The sequence below is a fragment of the Canis aureus genome, chromosome 16 (assembly GCF_053574225.1).
Source record: "Canis aureus isolate CA01 chromosome 16, VMU_Caureus_v.1.0, whole genome shotgun sequence".
Classification (NCBI taxonomy): domain Eukaryota; kingdom Metazoa; phylum Chordata; class Mammalia; order Carnivora; family Canidae; genus Canis; species Canis aureus.
The window spans coordinates 21,619,761-21,637,067 of record NC_135626.1 but is presented as its reverse complement, the minus strand read 5'-3'; the positions used below and the strand labels follow the sequence as shown (position 1 = coordinate 21,637,067).

The 17,307-nt window shown below is 43.4% G+C and overlaps 1 protein-coding gene across 2 annotated transcripts in view; it reads left to right on the top strand.

The window, feature by feature from the left end:
* Positions 1-17,307, top strand: part of ASIC2 (acid sensing ion channel subunit 2) — a 994,452-nt gene that overhangs the window by 437,203 nt on the left and 539,942 nt on the right. The gene's annotated exons all lie outside the window — the stretch shown is intronic.

Here is a 17,307-nt window from a genome sequence, read left to right as displayed (position 1 = left end):
TAGGCTAGATTCTTATAAAAGGAGGGTCTTCCCCCAACTCCCCAGGCATCCAGGACTCCCACCAATAAGTCCCAGGCATCCAGGACCACCTATGTCAATTGGTTGGAGACAGACGTCCTTTGCCTTCTGATGGGCCCTAGCAAGGTTGTCCCAGCCACCTGTGTGGGTGTGGCCACAGCCTAGGCCTCTGCCTACATCCAAGCTGGAGATGGAGCCTGAGAACTGGCTTAATGCTGGGTGTGAAGCAGATGAGGGCCATTAGAGCAGCTCAATGGCTGAGACTGAATGGCTTATCTTAGCTTCCCAGTGGAACCAAATCAAATCCATGAAAAATATTAGGTTTTCAAATAAAAAAGGCAAACCATGTTGAGCAAACCAGCCTCTGGCAGCAGACAGCTAATTGGCTTGTGTCTGTCCAAAAACATTGAACTTGACAGGAATCAGGATGCATTGACCAGAGCTTCACCTTCCAGCACTGGGGGAGATCTACCCATGGTTCTTCACACCTGCCGCTCCCACCTGCCGCCCACGCCACCGCCCCAGGCCCATTCATCCTTCCTGTTGGGAAGAAACATTTCACCAGTGCTAAGCAGCAGCAGCGAGGAGCTGAAATGAAGTTCCTTTTCTAGCCAAACCACAGACCTGCCCCTGTGCCCCCTATTAACCATGCATTCATTTGAGAAGCATTATTTAGTGTCTTCTGTGTGCTGTGTACTGGAGATTGAAGAATAGATAAAAAAAAAAAATGCCCCTCAACTCTGTCTTCACAGTCTAACATTGGAAGTGGGGAATCCAGGGGCATTTATAAACAGTGTGATATGACAGAGATTTTTACCCCATGAAACTGTAGCTCTGGGGAAGGATACCTGTGTATCGATGGGAAAATCAGGAAAGCCTCAGCTGAATCCCAGAGGTTGAGCAGTCTTGTTCCAGTAGACTGGCAAGGGAGGACGTTCTAGGGAGAGATCATAGCCTGTTCAAAGACACAAAAATGTGCAATGTGATAACAGTTTTGTTCAGGGAAGCACAAATCCTTCTTTATTGCTAGAGCCCAAAGTATGTCTGTGTATATGTTGTTTTGGGGTGAGCAAGAGCCAGAAATGAGGCTGGACAGGTGTGAAGGATCTTAAGCATGAAGTACCCAGTATAAAGGCTAAGGTGTTTTGGTTTTTATTCTGAAGATGGTGGAGAAGAATTTGAGCAAGGGAGTCATGTGTTTAGCATTGTATTCATAAGGTAGAAGATGATGAAGGCTTGAGTCCTGGAAATCAGGAACCTACTGTAATGGTGCATGTGACAAGTGATGAGAACCAAGCCAGGGAGGTTGTGGAGGGAATGGGGTCAGGTGGAATAAAGAGTTGTTGGGGAGACAAGATCAATGGACTTGATAATTGATTGGATGTCAGGAGTGCTAAGGGAGAGGGAAGCCTCAAGGGTGTGGGCACCAGAAACAGTGATATTGCGAGACTTGCTGACTCCCTCTAAGCACACCTCCAATCAGGGCATCCCCTCCCCCAACACCATTTTCTGAGTCATTTCCCTAAGTGTGATGTACCACTGCTGGCCTACCAGAGGATTTTAGGGGGTACACAGAAAAACACATTTTTTAAACACTGATTATTCACATTAATGTTTATTATAAATATAAATGACCTATCAAATCCGTGGCTTCGTGAACATTATTGCTTGGGAAAAAATTTTTAATTTTAACTAAAAAGTTTTAATTTTACAAAGTTAGGTTAAATTAGAAACAAACATGATACTTAGATAAAATGCAATAAAGGTGGTAATAGTATAACAAAATCTTGAGTAATGTGGCTCAAAGGAGAAGGGGCATATGTCTATGCATGGCACCCAAGACCTTTTCTTCCCAGACTTACCAACCACATTAAACTACAAGTCATTCCTAATGTATCCAAATTTACCCATTGGTTGGCTTTGCTTATAATGACCTTAGCAATTGGTATACCTTTTCATTTATGCTCCATAATCTCACCAGTCTTTCAGAATCCAGTTTAAAGGCATTTATGCATAAAACACTCCCAAGCTAAGAAACATAGACCCCCCTCCCATACCCCACCCCTCTCCAATGGGTTGTGAGCTTGTCCTCCTTAAAACTCCCATGGCAGATTTGTCAATTTGATCTCTTCATAGCACTTTTTACTTCAATTGTGTATTCTTCAAAAGTGGGCACTAGTCCTTATTTATATCTTTGATGTTTAGGAATGTTCAAAATGTTAGTAATAGTTCTATAGGTCCCTGTTTTCATTTTCTTTCTGTATTAGTTATCTTTTGCTGTTTTACAAATTACTCTCAATTTCAATATTAAAACAACAAGCATTTATTAGCCATGGTATCCGTGGGTCAGGAATCAAGGAACAATTTAGGGGTCTCTCATGGAGTTATAGACAAACTGTAGCTGGGGCTGCGGTTATTGAAGGCTCAAATGGGAGAAATATGTCTAAGCTCAATCATGCAGCTCCTGGAAAGCCTTAGTTCTTCACTGGGTGTTACACAGAGAGCTCAGTTCCTCACCAGGTGGGCTCATCCATAGGCTGAGTGAGTTTCTCTGCAATATGGAGCTAGCTTCCCCCAGAGCAAGAGGGAGAGAAGACAGTGTCTTTTATAATATAAACTCAGGAGCGACATACCTAACTTCTGTGATATTCCACTGGTTGCACAGACTGATTGTGACAATGTGGGATGAATCTACACAAGGGTGTAAATACCAGAATGCAGACTTTATTGGAAGTCGTGTTGGAGGCTGCTTACCATAACTCCTCACAATCTGTACTTTGATGATAGGCCTTGGTTTGAGTTGATTTCATAGTGCCTAGCTTATGAGGGTGGACAAGTATGAAGCATACAGAAAGTTCTTAGCAAGGATAAATGGGTGGATAAATGAGTAGATGGATGAATTAATTGATTGATGAAAATGACGACCCTTGACAACTTAAATCCCAATTGTTTGGCACTGTGATAAGCAACCATCTTCATGGTTTGGTCTTTGACTCAAAGAATGTAAGGTCTAAAAAGGATCATCTAGGGCCTCACTTCACTCTACAGATGCAAAATCAGAGGCTAAGAGAGACAGTGGGAGTTGCTAAAGATCAACAATAATTTAGTAGTAAAGCCAGGATTAGAACCTAAGTCTCCTCTTCCCATGCTTCCTCTCCATCACCAACATTAAAGGGACTGTGTCTACTTGCCCCCTAATTCTGACACATGCCAGATCTATGAGGAGGCCTCAGATGGAGATAGGGAGAAACCATGACTTGTTCAAATCCAAGACCAGCTGGACTTCACTGACCCAGACACCCTATCTGCTTTATCCTGTACACCCACCTACTTGGGGTCAATCGGTGTGTCCATCCTCTCTCCAGACTCCAAACTCACCAGGTGACCTCATCACAGACATTGGTGTTCACCATCACTCCTTCCCAGCATGCCCCCGTGTGCTTTGCTACCTCTGGGTAAATCTGCCTCCAAACCCACTCATTTTCAAGCTGGGACTTTCTTAAGTGGATCTTTTCCTCTGCTGATACATCCCCGTGGATGCACCATAAACGTTGACATTTCTCTAGAGCAGGATGTTTTTGAAAAAATATTTTAGATGAATGCCAGGCCAGGCCGCATGAAATGTCATGGTGACTTTCCAAAGAGACCTTCCAGGAGCTGGCGTGAGTAAAAATAGCCACTGCTTGGTGAGGATGTGAGGAGAGTAAAGATCACAGGGAGAAGAGTTTATTTGTTTTTAAAATAATTATTTCTAAGTGGTTCTGGGTCTGAAACATGCGTCAGACTGGCAGGCAGGGAAGCGGAAGGTCTGTGTCTGACGCTAGATGGAGAAGGCAGAGGAGGGCAACAGATGGGAAGGTGGGGGGATGGAGCCTCAGATCCAGCCCCACCAGAATACTCTGTAAAGCTTGGAAATTCCTTCTTAGATTGTGATGCTCAGTTTCTCCACCTGGAGTAGAGAAAGAGAGGGAGAAATATGGTTAGGGAATGATATACATATGCCTACATACACAGAGGTAAAAGAGAGATACTGAAAAAAGTAGACAAATCAGAACGAGAGAAATGCACAAAAATGAGGCTCATGTTCAATTAAGGAAAACATAAGGCCCGTGGACAGTTCCGGTTTGCCCTAGGTCCGTGCTTCGTAGCTGAGCACTCCAGGTTGGGCATGTTGCTTTCCCACCTGAAGATATTACAAGAGGCACCCTGGGATGAACACATAAGGTTGGAGTCCAGAGCACTCTGGGAGCCAGCCCTGGGGTCATAATTTGCCAGAGTGTAATTCTGAGCAGGTTATTTCTTGAAGCTTAAATTGCCCTTTCTGGAAAATGGAGAGAGTTCCCACCCTCAAGCATGTTGCGAGGACTCAATGAACAAAGAAATCAAATGCTCACTGAGGTATCTTTCACTTGGTAGGCACTACATAAATGCCTACATGAAAAATGCCAGCAATGACCTGCTATACCAGGGGCCCCAACTTCTCTTGGTTTTCATTTTGGGGAAGGAAAACCCTGCCTTTCATTTAACTGATGAAAACAATGAGATCACTTGGTTTTCAGTTTGGGTTGACAGTGTGGCCAGTGTGCATGGAGCCAGATTTGGAAGGAAGGAAATAAACATCCATATCTGCTACTTGCCAGTCCCTGTAATAAGTATTTTTTACCTATGTCATTTTACTTAATTCTTAAAACTAATCCATGAAGTCAAATCTGTTATCTCTTTTTCATTTTTTTTAAACAAGTAAGGGACCTAAATACCAGCAAGGTAAATAATTTTGTCTAAAGTCTCACAGTTTAATTGTTATTCTGACTCCAGACTGTTTGACAGCAACACCTGTCTTCTTTCTCCTGAAAAATGTTGCCTGTATAACACTGGAGCTGGAATGTGATAGAAAGATTGAATTAAGCCACATTTTGCACTCAGCCTTCAAACTGCATCTCTGTGTGTGCATGTGTGCAGGTGTATGCACATGCACGTGTGATGTGTGTGTGTTTGCTGCTTTTCTTTAACTGTAGTTTGTTGCATAGAAAATCTTAACCCACTTCTAAAGTCCAGTCCTGACAGGGCTTCATTATGCTTCCCTTTGCCTCCACTTCTCCATTTGGAAGAATTCCATTCTGTCCTTCAGGCTTAACTCAAATACCAGCAGCTCCACAAACCTTTCGGTGATCCCGTAAGAAAGGAGAGACACACCCTCCTCCACATTCCACGATGCTTTGCAGATCCCTCCTTCGGTGAAAATTGCCTTCTATTTATCCTTTTATCTCAGACACCTTACACAGTGTCAGGCACCTAGTAGGGGCTAAAGAAGGATTTATTGAAGGGAAGAAAGGAAAGAAATGCTTTGGAAACAGTACTATTTGTGGCAGTGATGATAGGGTCATAATACCAACAGCCAACATCTATCAAGCCACTTGATAATTTATCAATAATCCAAGCTCTGTTCTAGGTGCTTAACATGTATCATCTCATTTAATGCTCATGATAACCCCCAGGGTAAGCATTATCTCAGTCCTGATGTCACAGGTCATATTCCTGGTTTACAGTCACACAGCTGATGAATAGATTTGTAGTAGAAGATTTAGAAGATCAATCTAATCAGTAGAAGATAATTAGAAGTTTAAACCCTAGCAGATTGGTGACGGAAACCCCCCAGGAACTGCATCTCTGTGCTCTTCAGAGGACTGCAGAGGGAAGAACACGGGCCCTGAGTCTGACACACTGACCGCAAAGCACAGCTTGGCCGGGAATCAGCTGTGTGGCTCCAAGAATTAGCTGTGCTAACTTGCTAAGTTTCTGCTAACTCTTCTGGGTGACCGAGCCAATCCGACCTCACCCTAAAACATACAGGAGAGGATGTCATGCTTAGGGACCAGCACATGCTGTACTGGACGTTTGATAAACACCAGTTCCTAGTCTCTTTGCAGTGGACCTCCAACACCTGCTACTCCTTGAACCTCCTCATCTACCTTAGGAAGTGGGATATAGCCTAGACATCCACCCATTTATTCTTCTAACAAATATCTATTGATCAGCTGCTATGTGCCAGGCACGGTTGTGGCGCTGAGGGTACAGTGGTAAACCAAACAAAATCCAAGCTCTTGTAGCACTTATATTGTTTCATTACTTATAGTGTGTAAGCTTCTATTACCATCAGAGCAAACAAACACATGAATAAGCTATGACCCAAAGACTATAAAGCAAGACAACGTAACAGGAACGGTTGGGGCGAGGTGATGCTGCACTAGGGAGAGGGGCTGAGGAAGCGTCGGGGACAGATGGCATTTTAACTGCCCTGAATGAGAAAGGGTCTAGCCTTGGTAAGATCTGGGGGAAGAGCAAGGACAGAGACCCTGAGGCAAGATAAGCGTGTGTGCTCCAAGTATAGAAAGACAGCGAGCTTCGCCCATGATTGTGGTGGAAAGAGAGGGGCTCCGAGACGCTGGGGAGTTGGGATGCCCATAATGCAGGGCCTAGGGAGCCTCTGGGATGGGCATGGATTTGATTCACGTTGGACAAACGTAAGAATTCATTGAAGGAGCGATTTGACTGAGCTTTACAGTCTCTTTTCAAATAGATGTTGTCCATTAAAGATCATCTTATCTACTTCATGAGAAACAAGAAGGCTGCAGATGTAACTCTAGCCTTTAAAATGTTTTCTGAATTATTTTCTGAGACATATAAAAATCAATCTCTCCGCAGAAAAATAGCAAAGTTGCTAATTTTATGGGAAAGCTCTAAAATAAGGATGATTTCATTTCTCACAGGCTGTCACTAGATTCCATTCGAGACTTTCACCAGCTTCAAAAAATACTGCATAAAACAATACCAAATCCCTATGGCTAATGCAGACAGATGGAACTTCTTGAGAGGAGGTTTTGACACTATACAGAGGAGCCCATCACAAATTGCCTACGTTTAAAAAAAAATTGATGAAATAAAGACCCAGAGGAACTTTGTCATCAACTGTGTGCTATGACAGCCTAATTAGCTGATGATCTTTTTGGCTGCATTAACAGAGGTTTAGTATGGATAACACGGGAGGTGATTTTTTCCCCTTTACTTCTGCTTGGATCCAACCCTACTTAAACATTGTCCAATATCCCACAAATTGTTTAGTTGTTCCCCAAAATCAAAGATATTGCACGTTTGCAGTTTTAACAAATGGTTTCACAATTCCACTGAAATTTCCTTTTTGGGGGGATTTTAAAGCAGATCAGAAGAACGTTCTCTTTTCATGTTTTTTTTTTTTTTTTTGAGTGTACAGATATGAAAACTTTCATGGGGGAAGTACATCATCTTTGGCAATAAAATCACATAACAATGGCAACATTTCCAAACATCCATTTTTCCAAATGCTCTTTCCATAGCATGACTCTTTTTTGAGAGGCAATTGCTCTCCTATGTGTTGTTAAAATGTCACCTCTACCTTGACGGAGCAGATTAAGTGTGCATTATATTTTTTTTCAGAAAATATCTGTTAAGTAGTATACTCCTGACAGCCACTTGTCATTACAGAAAAGGTCATCAAATTTGGAATGCTTGTCTATTTCAAAAAGAAATGCATGCAGCTCTGCTTCAAGTTTCTCACCTGTTCCAAGCACTCACTATGACATAATCAGAGAAAGCTCTGAGCTACAAGGGATTTATGGTCATCTCCCTTCTCACTACAAAGCATCCTGATGATTGTGTTCTTAAGCTCTTGTTTTGAAATGAATGTAACCACATTCTCTTGTTTATTCTGGCTTCCATTTCTTAGTGCAATCATTTGCTTAAAAATGAATCAATGGATGATCTTCACATGGGTGTTCTTTCTCTAACCTCATCCCTGAATTATTCTTTATTGCAATTGAAACAGCGGCTACATCAGAGGTTATGCTTCCATGGGTTTTCTTCCTAAAGTATTGCATTTTATTGAAGAAGTAATTTATTACTGAGACTATAACCTTTCTGGTACATCATTTTTAGGACCTAAAAAAAAAGTAGCTCTTCATATGTTGAAATTGAATCAGTATTGAAATTATTAGAGTACAAATAAAAAATTATTATTGAAATCTTTAAGGCCAACTCACAATTATTATTGAAACTGAATTTAACCTACAGATCTAGTTACAGACAAGTTAGACTCGTCTGTCTTTTCTTTCAGGTATATGACACATCTCCCAACCAGCATATATATTTTCCTGTTACAGATTATCAGTTCAGCTGATCTTGACTAATCTCTTTTTTAAAAAAAACTGAATAAATTTATTGCCATTTCAGACATTAATAGGAAAAGAACTAGGGTTTAGAATTCTTTTTAAGAGCTATAAGATCATAACACAATAAATGCATAACATGGCATAACATAAGCATAACAAACCTTTTCAAACGTTAGTGGACATCCATATGTCCTGGAGGACTTCTTTTTTATCTGCTTTTCTGTGTCTGACTTATTTCAGCAATTCTGACTTATTTTAGCATAGTACCCTCTACATCCATCCATGTTGGAGGACTTCTATTTTATTGTGCTACAATACACGTAATATAAAACTTACCATCTTAGCCATGCTTAAGTGTGCAGTTTGGTGGCATTATGTACATTCACATTGTTGTGTACCTATTACCACCATCCATCTCCAGAACTTTCTCATCTTCTCAACTGAAATGTTGACCCCATTAAACATGAACCATTAGACATACTCTCTACAACAGACCATCCTAGAATGATCCATAGGGACATACACTTGGCTCCACCAAGAGGGTTTCAGAGTTGCTTGAAAGCAAGGAGAATTGAATGACCATATGTAAATCACAGTTCATGATGGTGGAATCCTGAATCTGGGTAGAACAATGGCCTAAATTTCTAGGGGTGAGTAACTACCTATGTGGGGCTGGCCAGGAGCTTGCTGGTCTCTCTTGTGGGCAACATGAAGTGGAAATGTAGAAATGTGTTTCATTTTCTCAAAAAGAAACTCTGTAAGGAAGATAAAAATAGTACCCCTCTTCTATGTAGAAATCTGTACAGTTTAGAACATCCTTTTCATTTATTAGTCCCTGTAACTGTCCTGATAATCTTGTGAAGTAAGCAGAATAAATATTGTCTGTCCTGTTTTGTAGATGAGAAATGTAAATGGCTTTCTCAGAGTTATATGGATTGGCAGCAGCAGAGCTGGAATTTAAACAGAGGGATTTAAATTCTAAGTGGAAGATGATTTCTACCTACTAGTTTGTAAGGAATATCTCATATATTTTCAAGTGCTACATTGGTAAACAGGAGCCACTTTAGGTGTTTTAAATAGGAATGTATTTAACAGAGGGAATTGGAGGCTTATACAACCAACCCTTGCTAGCTGGGAAATAGAGGCCAGGGGGTATTGCTGTGTTTCAGAAATCACAAGCAAGCCACTATGGGTATTAGTGCCTTCAGGAGGATGCCCAAAAGCTCTGAGTGAAAACCCAATCTGTCTGCTGAAGGCCATATAGCTGCTGCTTGAGAATTGGGTCTTCTCTTCCATCTCAGAAAACTCACGCAAAGAACCTCTCCTTGCCAGGAACTCCAGGATCCCTCCTGGCAAGGAGTATGGGAAACGTAGTTTCCAGGCTTCCAGCCCCCAAAGTTCAAGGATCACTTGGAAAAGCAGGGATGGTACTATCAACAGATAATAATGTTTAGCATGTCTGGTTATTAGCCAGAAATCACAGATGAAATGCAGAGAATAAAAATCAGTCCACTGGGCTGTTAACCCCGAGTATGGATTTCTCTCTCCTGTCTCTTCCCACATACTCTGTTATGAACCAATGATCTTTCCGTCCTGGAGACCTCATCAGAAAGCCGGGAAGAATTCAGTGCCCCCCAAAAGGGGAAATGGCTGGGGAAGAGGGGCGCATTCCATACTAAGGTAGATGAGGCAGGGGCATAAGGTAAGGGGCAGACGGTGGGGGACGGGCTGAGCCAGCTCCCGTAAGAGGCAGGGTTGCCAATAGGAGCACAGGCTCTTGAGCACAGGTTGACTACAGTTTTCATTTCTGCTCCAGTCTGGCTTGTGACCTTCCTTTCTGTGGACAAACTTCTTTCATTGTAAAAGGAGTAATGGTATCATGGAATGTGCTTTATAGGGTTCTTGGGAGCACGTAGCACAGTGTCTACCTGGCACATAGTTCATGCTCAGTAAACATGAGTTGTGAACTAGAATGAGTCCAAGGAGTTGGATTGGCCACCAAGGTGTTCCTCATGGAGTGGTTGAACTCATCGTCCATGGCATTTTCTCTGCCACAGAATCTTACAGCTACAGCTGGATATGGGGGTTTTCACAGAGGGCTTAGTCATTGTTTTTGCTGGTATTATTTTCCTTACTCTTATTATTTTATAGTGAAAAAGCACATGACAGTCACAGGTGGTTTCCTATTACTATTTTACAACAACCCCGTAGTGTGAGGCAGTGCAAGGACTCTGGATCTTGCAGGTGAGGGGAAGAGGAATGAGGAGCTGGACTTGAGCTCTGAATAGCAGCTCCAGATTGGCCACAGACAGTTAAGTGCTATTTTACACACGATGCGTCTCCACAGATCCGCAGGAAGCCCCTCACTGCCTGTCAACAGCAGGATTGTTCATTGGTCTCCTTGACTTGCAGTTCTGTCCCCAGACACCACCCCCTGCACCGTTCCCCTTTCCTCCATGGTTCTCCTGGCCTTGAAGTTCCTGACAAAACTGACTTTGGCACATATCATGGTAGCATTTATGATTTTAGCCCCCTCTGTCCTGTTATACCTGGTCAGAGAATAAAGGAAGCTTTATTCTGTATTCTGGTTCTGGAAGAATGGTGTCGGTCTCTGCGTGACCAGGGACACACTCGTTAACCTCTCTGATCCTGGATTTCCCCACTTTTGAATTGCCTGATATGATTCACAGAAGAGGAATTAAGAATATGTGACTATATGGGAGCATCTGGCCAGGTGTGTGGCACGTGTCTGGTAGGGACAGACAGATCTTTCCCATCCTTTCCTGCTCTAGATGCTTCCCTGGGCAGCGGCTTCTTCTTCTTCTTCTTCTTCTTCTTCTTCTTCTTCTTCTTCTTCTTCTTCTTCTTCTTCTCTCTTTCTCTCTCTGTCCCTGGCAGTCTCAACACTGCCCTGCACCTCCAAATTGCAGTCCTCAAAATCCTTCCACATTGATGCCCCTGAAAAGAATGAAGATAAAATGGGGATATTCTGGAGGCATCTGACCACTAATTTAGCCTTGACCTTTTCAAGTGGAAATTCAGGACGCAAAGTCCTAATTTCATTTTATGCTTATTGAAAGGTTAGGGTATTGACCCGATGTCTTGTTTAAGCTGGGGGCACAAGGCCCAGAGTGACGAGCTGCTCCTCATGGCAGAGGATGCTTCTTACCTCTGACCCTGCACAACTCTATGATCCTCTCCCATCCGCTTGCACACCCAGTTCCTCTTCCCCACTTTCATGGTGCCCCATTCATTTAATTTGAGTTCTTATCCTGGAGAGTGTAAGGTTTGGAGACAGATGGCCAGTGTTCCCATCATAGCTCTGACTATTACTATCTAGCCACGTGGCCGTGGACAAAACCCTTAGGTTTTGTGGGCCTCAGTTTCCCCATCCATAAACTACAGACACTAATAAAATCAACCATTTTATTAGTTTTGGGATTTATTAGTTTTGGGATTTATGGGATCTCCAAATATATTGCTAAATACTTTCAACAATCACAGTGATTGAGCTTTGCTGTGGGCCAGGACCTCCACCAACTCCTTCACATCCATAGGACCTACAGGGAAGTTAGTGTTATGAAATCTGATATACGGATAAGGGACCCATTGCTCAGAGAGGCTGCGCACCTTGCCTCAGGGCACACAGCCAAGGAGTGGCAGAGCCAGAGTGGACTCCAACACCTTTTGGTCTTTCTACTGGACCACATCAACGCCCTCAATGTGTTTATTTACTTATCCAACAAATGTTTATATAAAGCTTAATACATGGCAGGTACTCTTCTGGGTGCTCTATAGATATTAACTCATTTAATGCCTGTGACCTGGTGAAGCAGGTCCTGTACTATTATTGTTAGCCTCATCCTCACATACAGATGAGCACACGAAGCAGAAAGTAAAGTGACTGGCTCAAGTCTCACTAGTAAGTCAGTATGACCATCTATCTAGGGAATCTGGTTCCAAAGTCCAAGCTGGCAAATGCAAGGCTATGCCACATTCTGCTGTGGCTCAGGGGCTGTGGACACCTCAGAATCTGGAAGGTGCTGCTAACCTGCAGCTCTTGGCGTTAGCCTTCACTTCGGTTCTCTGCAGCAGGCCCCAGTCTTGGTGCAGCTGACTGGTCCCCGCTCCCTCTCCCTCAAGTCCTTTTTCATCTGAAGGAGAAGGCGGAGGCTGGATCTCTTGCACCCAGAGAAGATGAGAAGCCAGGGCAACCCTAATGCCAACACAGTATAGACTCCCATGCTGAAGTGAGTTCTGCTGCAGTCACTGCTGACAGTTGGTGCTAACAGAGGTCTCATGGGGCCAAGACCCACTAATGCATTTTGTCACTTTGAAGAGTGCCTCCAATTACATGTACTGGTCAAGGGCCATGGTTTAAAACATGTCGCAATGTACACAACTTATCTCTCTTGTAAACTCAGGTAGTGCTGGCTCGTGAAATGTCAGAGCCAGAGGGGGTCTTCAAGGGCATGATCAGTGACCCTCTATCCCCTTTACCTGATGGAATCCTGAATGTAGGCTGGGAGACACAACCTAGTCTAGCTGATGCCCCTAGGGAGTGGCAGCATTCTAGAACTACCAGTTTGCCAAGATAAAGTATTTGCAGCTTGGTTTTATTGTTATTTTAAAGGCCTTCTTCTTAGTCCCTGGAAATCTAAAAGATGATGGCTCATGTAGACCTTTCTGTTGATTTTCAGAAGTGGAGATATGTGTGTGCTGATTAGTACATACATCTTCCCAGAAAATCCTGTCTCCCCCTGCACCAAGGCTCTCAGAAACCCACTGGGTGGCTCAGTGGTTGAGCGTCTGTCTTTGGCTCAGGTCGTGATCCTGGGGTCCTGGGATCGAGTTTCGCGTCAGGCTCCCTGCACAGAGCCTGCTTCTCCCTCTGCCTATGTCTCTGCCTCTCTCTGTGTCTCTTATGAATAAAGAAAGTCTTAAAAAAAGAAAGAAACTCAGGGAAGTTAGGGTGGTTTGTGTTTGTTATGATGTTGAATCCAAGACAATAGCTTTATTAGCAGTGGAAGCCCCTAGAGATATGCTCAGAAGCTTCCCTTTTCAAATGTGTATCCTGCAAGTATCCTGGTTTTAGCTTCACCTTTTGTCTGCGGTTTGCTGTTTTTCTTCTGAAATAATTTTCCCTCTTAAGAAGGTCTGTTGAATCATACATTCTGGGGGCCGGGGAGAAGCGTAGTAGATCTTTAAAAACAATAATGCCCTGCTTGGGTGAAAGAACAAGGAAGTGTTCTCATATACAGCTGAAACAAATGCAAGCCGTCACCACCTTTACAGGAAAATCTGGCAATGCAGATCAAAAGCTTTGAAGTTAACTGTGTTATTAGGTGGACAATTCCCACAGCTAGAAATGGCCGTGGAGTTCCACATGCAAGGTGGATTATTGCAGTATTATTTATGATGGGAAAGCTAGGGGGGGAAATCCAAATGTTCAACAGAAGCAGATTCAGATAAATAAATTATAGTACATTCATACAAGGGAAAGCAATGTTTAATAATAATAAAACATAGGGGCACCTGGGTGGCTCAGTCAATCAAGCATCTGCCTTCAGCTCCGGTCATGATCACAGGGTCCTGAGATTGAACCCCACAGCGGGCTCCCTGATCAGAAAGGAACCTGCTTTTGCCTCTCTGCCACCTACCTCCCCACCAGCTCATGTGCATGCATGCATGCTCTCTCTCAAATAAATAAATGAAATCTTTAATAGTAATAATAATAATAATAATACATAATAACACATCTAGCTCTTACTATTTGCCAGCTTAATTTATAATTAAGGCATGTAACACACACAACAACCCAATGAGGGGGGGATGCTGTTATTATAGCCATTTTACAAATGATAAAATTGAGGCCCTGAGATTAAAAATGATTTGTCCATATTCCCACAGCCAGTAAGTGAAGAAGTCAAGATATAAGCCCAGACTGTTCTATTCAAGAGTCCATACTGTTAACTGTCATGTTACCTGGCCTCTGGAGAAAGTCTCATGGTTTTGGTAAATGTATGTGTGTGTATGTGTGTGTGTGTGTATGTGTAAAAAAGGACTAGAAATCTACGCAACAACATGTGAACACTGCAGGGTAGGATTGCCAGCAACTTCTACTTTTTCCTTTCTGCTTCCTGCATCTTTCAAATTCACTTCAAGGGCACATTTTTTTTTTTAAATCAGAAAAAAGTACAGTGGATGAACTTAAAAAGAAAAAAAAATCCAAGATGTGATATCTGTAGCCCCCCAACTAATGCAGACATTTATTTCTGTACCATTCAATTGTTCACTTTTATTTGAACGGCTCCGTTGACAAGGAGCTCGTGTCTCTGACTGTTCAGGGTTGTCCCTGTCTAAGGAAAAAGGGGAAAGTGACCTTGAGGTTATATTTAGGTGGTGCAGCCCAGCTCACAGGACAGGGAACCAGTTTAAGGGTTCAGGGCAGAAGTTCAAGGATGCTAGAACATCCATGCAGAGCTTGATAGAGAACAGCAGCGGCCTTTGAGAGACAACAAAGCCCCAAGAACGTTCTGTCTCATTCTGTCTCGTTTATTTCTCAGGCTATTAGTTAAATTGTTCATTCAAGAAACTGGTTTCTAGTGGGCAATAAGGAGGAAATCTTCCCCTGAAAAATTCACCACGGCAGGAAGAATATGCCATTTTTCAGCTATGAAATTGACAAAAATGAAAACCCGGTGCTGGCGAGGATGCATGGCGGGCTCCGGTACTGCTGGTGCGAATGTAAACTGGTGCAATTTCAGGGAAGACAGTTTGGCAATACATAGCAAAACCTGAAGCATACAGTCCATTTAGCCTAAAAATTCAATTGCTAGGAAGCTGCCTGATAAATATAAGACCAGCGATATTCATTAGAGTCATTAATACAGCACTGACTGTAGTGGGGAAAAAAATAGTGGGAACAGTGTCCCTCAGTCAGGACCATATTAAACAAATTATAGTGCCACCATATGATGGAATACTCTGGAAGCATTAAATAGCATGAGAGACACCTGCAAATGGTGTTTGGGGGAAGATCTTGATGCTGTCTTATTAAATAATAAAAAGGAAAATACAGAACAGAGTCTTAAGAAGACAATACAATATTTATCCCCTAAAAGATAATATGAAGAACTGTTCACGTAGACCGCATAAAGTAGGGGGCACCTGGGTGGCTCAGGTGCTCAAGCGTCTACCTTTGGCTCAGATCGTGATCTCAGGTCCTGGGATAGAGCCCCATGTCAGGTTCCCTGATTAGTGGTGGTGGAGGGGAGGGGTCTGCTTCTCCCTCTCTCCCTCTGCCTCTGCCCCTCCCCACTGCTCATTCTCATTCTCTCTCTCTCTCTCTCTCCCTCCCTCTCTCAAATAAATAAAATCTTTTCTAAAAAAACTGCATAAAGCAGGCACCTGTGAATAGAGAAACTGGAGGAGCGAGGAGAGTCTGATTTTCATTTTGTGTCTATTTTTTTTTGAATGCTCAACTACATATTACTGTTATTTTAAAAATGAAAACAAAAATAAAAATGAAAGCAGTGGTTCTCTGGGAGATAGTAGACCATTCTGTTTGTTGGTTTTCTGCGTCTCTACACTAAAACAAAACATGCACATGCGTGCACACACACACACACACACACAATAAATTGTCATTTTATTTTTAGAAATAACTGAGAATATTCCCCCAAGCTTCGCTCTTAACTCCTCTCTCTGTCCAGGGGCAAGGCTTCTCTGGGCCGAGCACAAGACCTTTCTGCACCAGATCCTCCCAGGTTCTGCCTCTGGTGTCTGCCTGGTGGTCAATAAATGAACCTGAATTAGGAACAGAAGAGATGATGTGCTTAGTCAGGTAGCCAGGGGCACGAGCAGGGGGTTCGCCAGGATAGGCTGTGCTAGACTGCAATAACAAATAAATCCCAAATCTTAGTGGCTTGCCAATACAGAAGTTTATGTGTTGCTCATGACACAATTTAATATGGGCTGTGCTTCTCTCCTCTGCAAGGAGACTCAGGGACTGAGGCCACAGTCCTCCCCCATGACTTCCAGATTGCCCCACTGTTACCTCAGGGGTTGAAGGGTGAACACGTGCTGCATACTTACCCACCTCAGTGTGAAAATGACAGGCATCATTTTGTGCACATTCTAGCACAAGCCTCGTGGCCAACCTCACTGAAGGGATGCTGGGAACCGCAGAGCAGCACAGTGACATTGCTGACCACGGCTACTCGCTGTTACAAGCAGAAAGGTCCAAGCGGAGACCTCCCTATGTTGCAAGATGTATGCAGCATGACGAGAAACTTTGGCCTTAGCTGTCTTCCTCCGTGCCTGGCCAGGATACCCAAATGCCCTCTCACAGGCCCTGCGGGACATGGATTAACTGTTCCAAGTCCTTCATTTCCTCTCTGTAGCAGAATTACACACTCAAGCTCTTTGTGACTCTGTCCTGCTTCCATTGGAGGAGCCAGAGAACGTGCCTCACTTCACTCAGTTGGCCATGGCCATGTGACTTTCTTAGAGCAATGCAGTGTCAGTGGACACTGTATGAGCAGAGGTGTTACATGTGCTACACATTTTCGTTTGGCTTCTCATACTCCTGTGACCTGCCATGGGAAGATCATGTTCCAGACAGCCATTCTGTCTGGACGCCAGAATAAGGATATGTAGAACAAACTTGAATCTGACCTGGCCTGGGCTCTGGCTCACCCCAGCCTGGCCAGCCTGGATCAGTTGAACTTTAGTGAACCTATAGCCCAGGGAATGTGGAATAGATGCTGTTGTAAGCCACTGAGACACTAAGGCTTTTATTGTGCAGCGAAAGTGGACTGACAGGGAGCCCCATAGGCTATTAATTTCAGAGGAAGCATTCAGGACAGAAGTCAGGGTCCTGGGGCTATTGGCAGCTGCATTGTGGCTGAGCAGTATGGAGCCCAGAGAGGGAAGGAAGGCACCTGAGGTCACAGAGCCAAGACCAGAGCCCAGGTTTGCAGGTTTTTCATGCCCAGATATCCACCAGCCAGCACAGAGCAGGGCTCTGAGGTCTAGAGATGCTGACATTTTGATTTGGGTAGAGGGGAGGGTAAGAAAAAGGGTC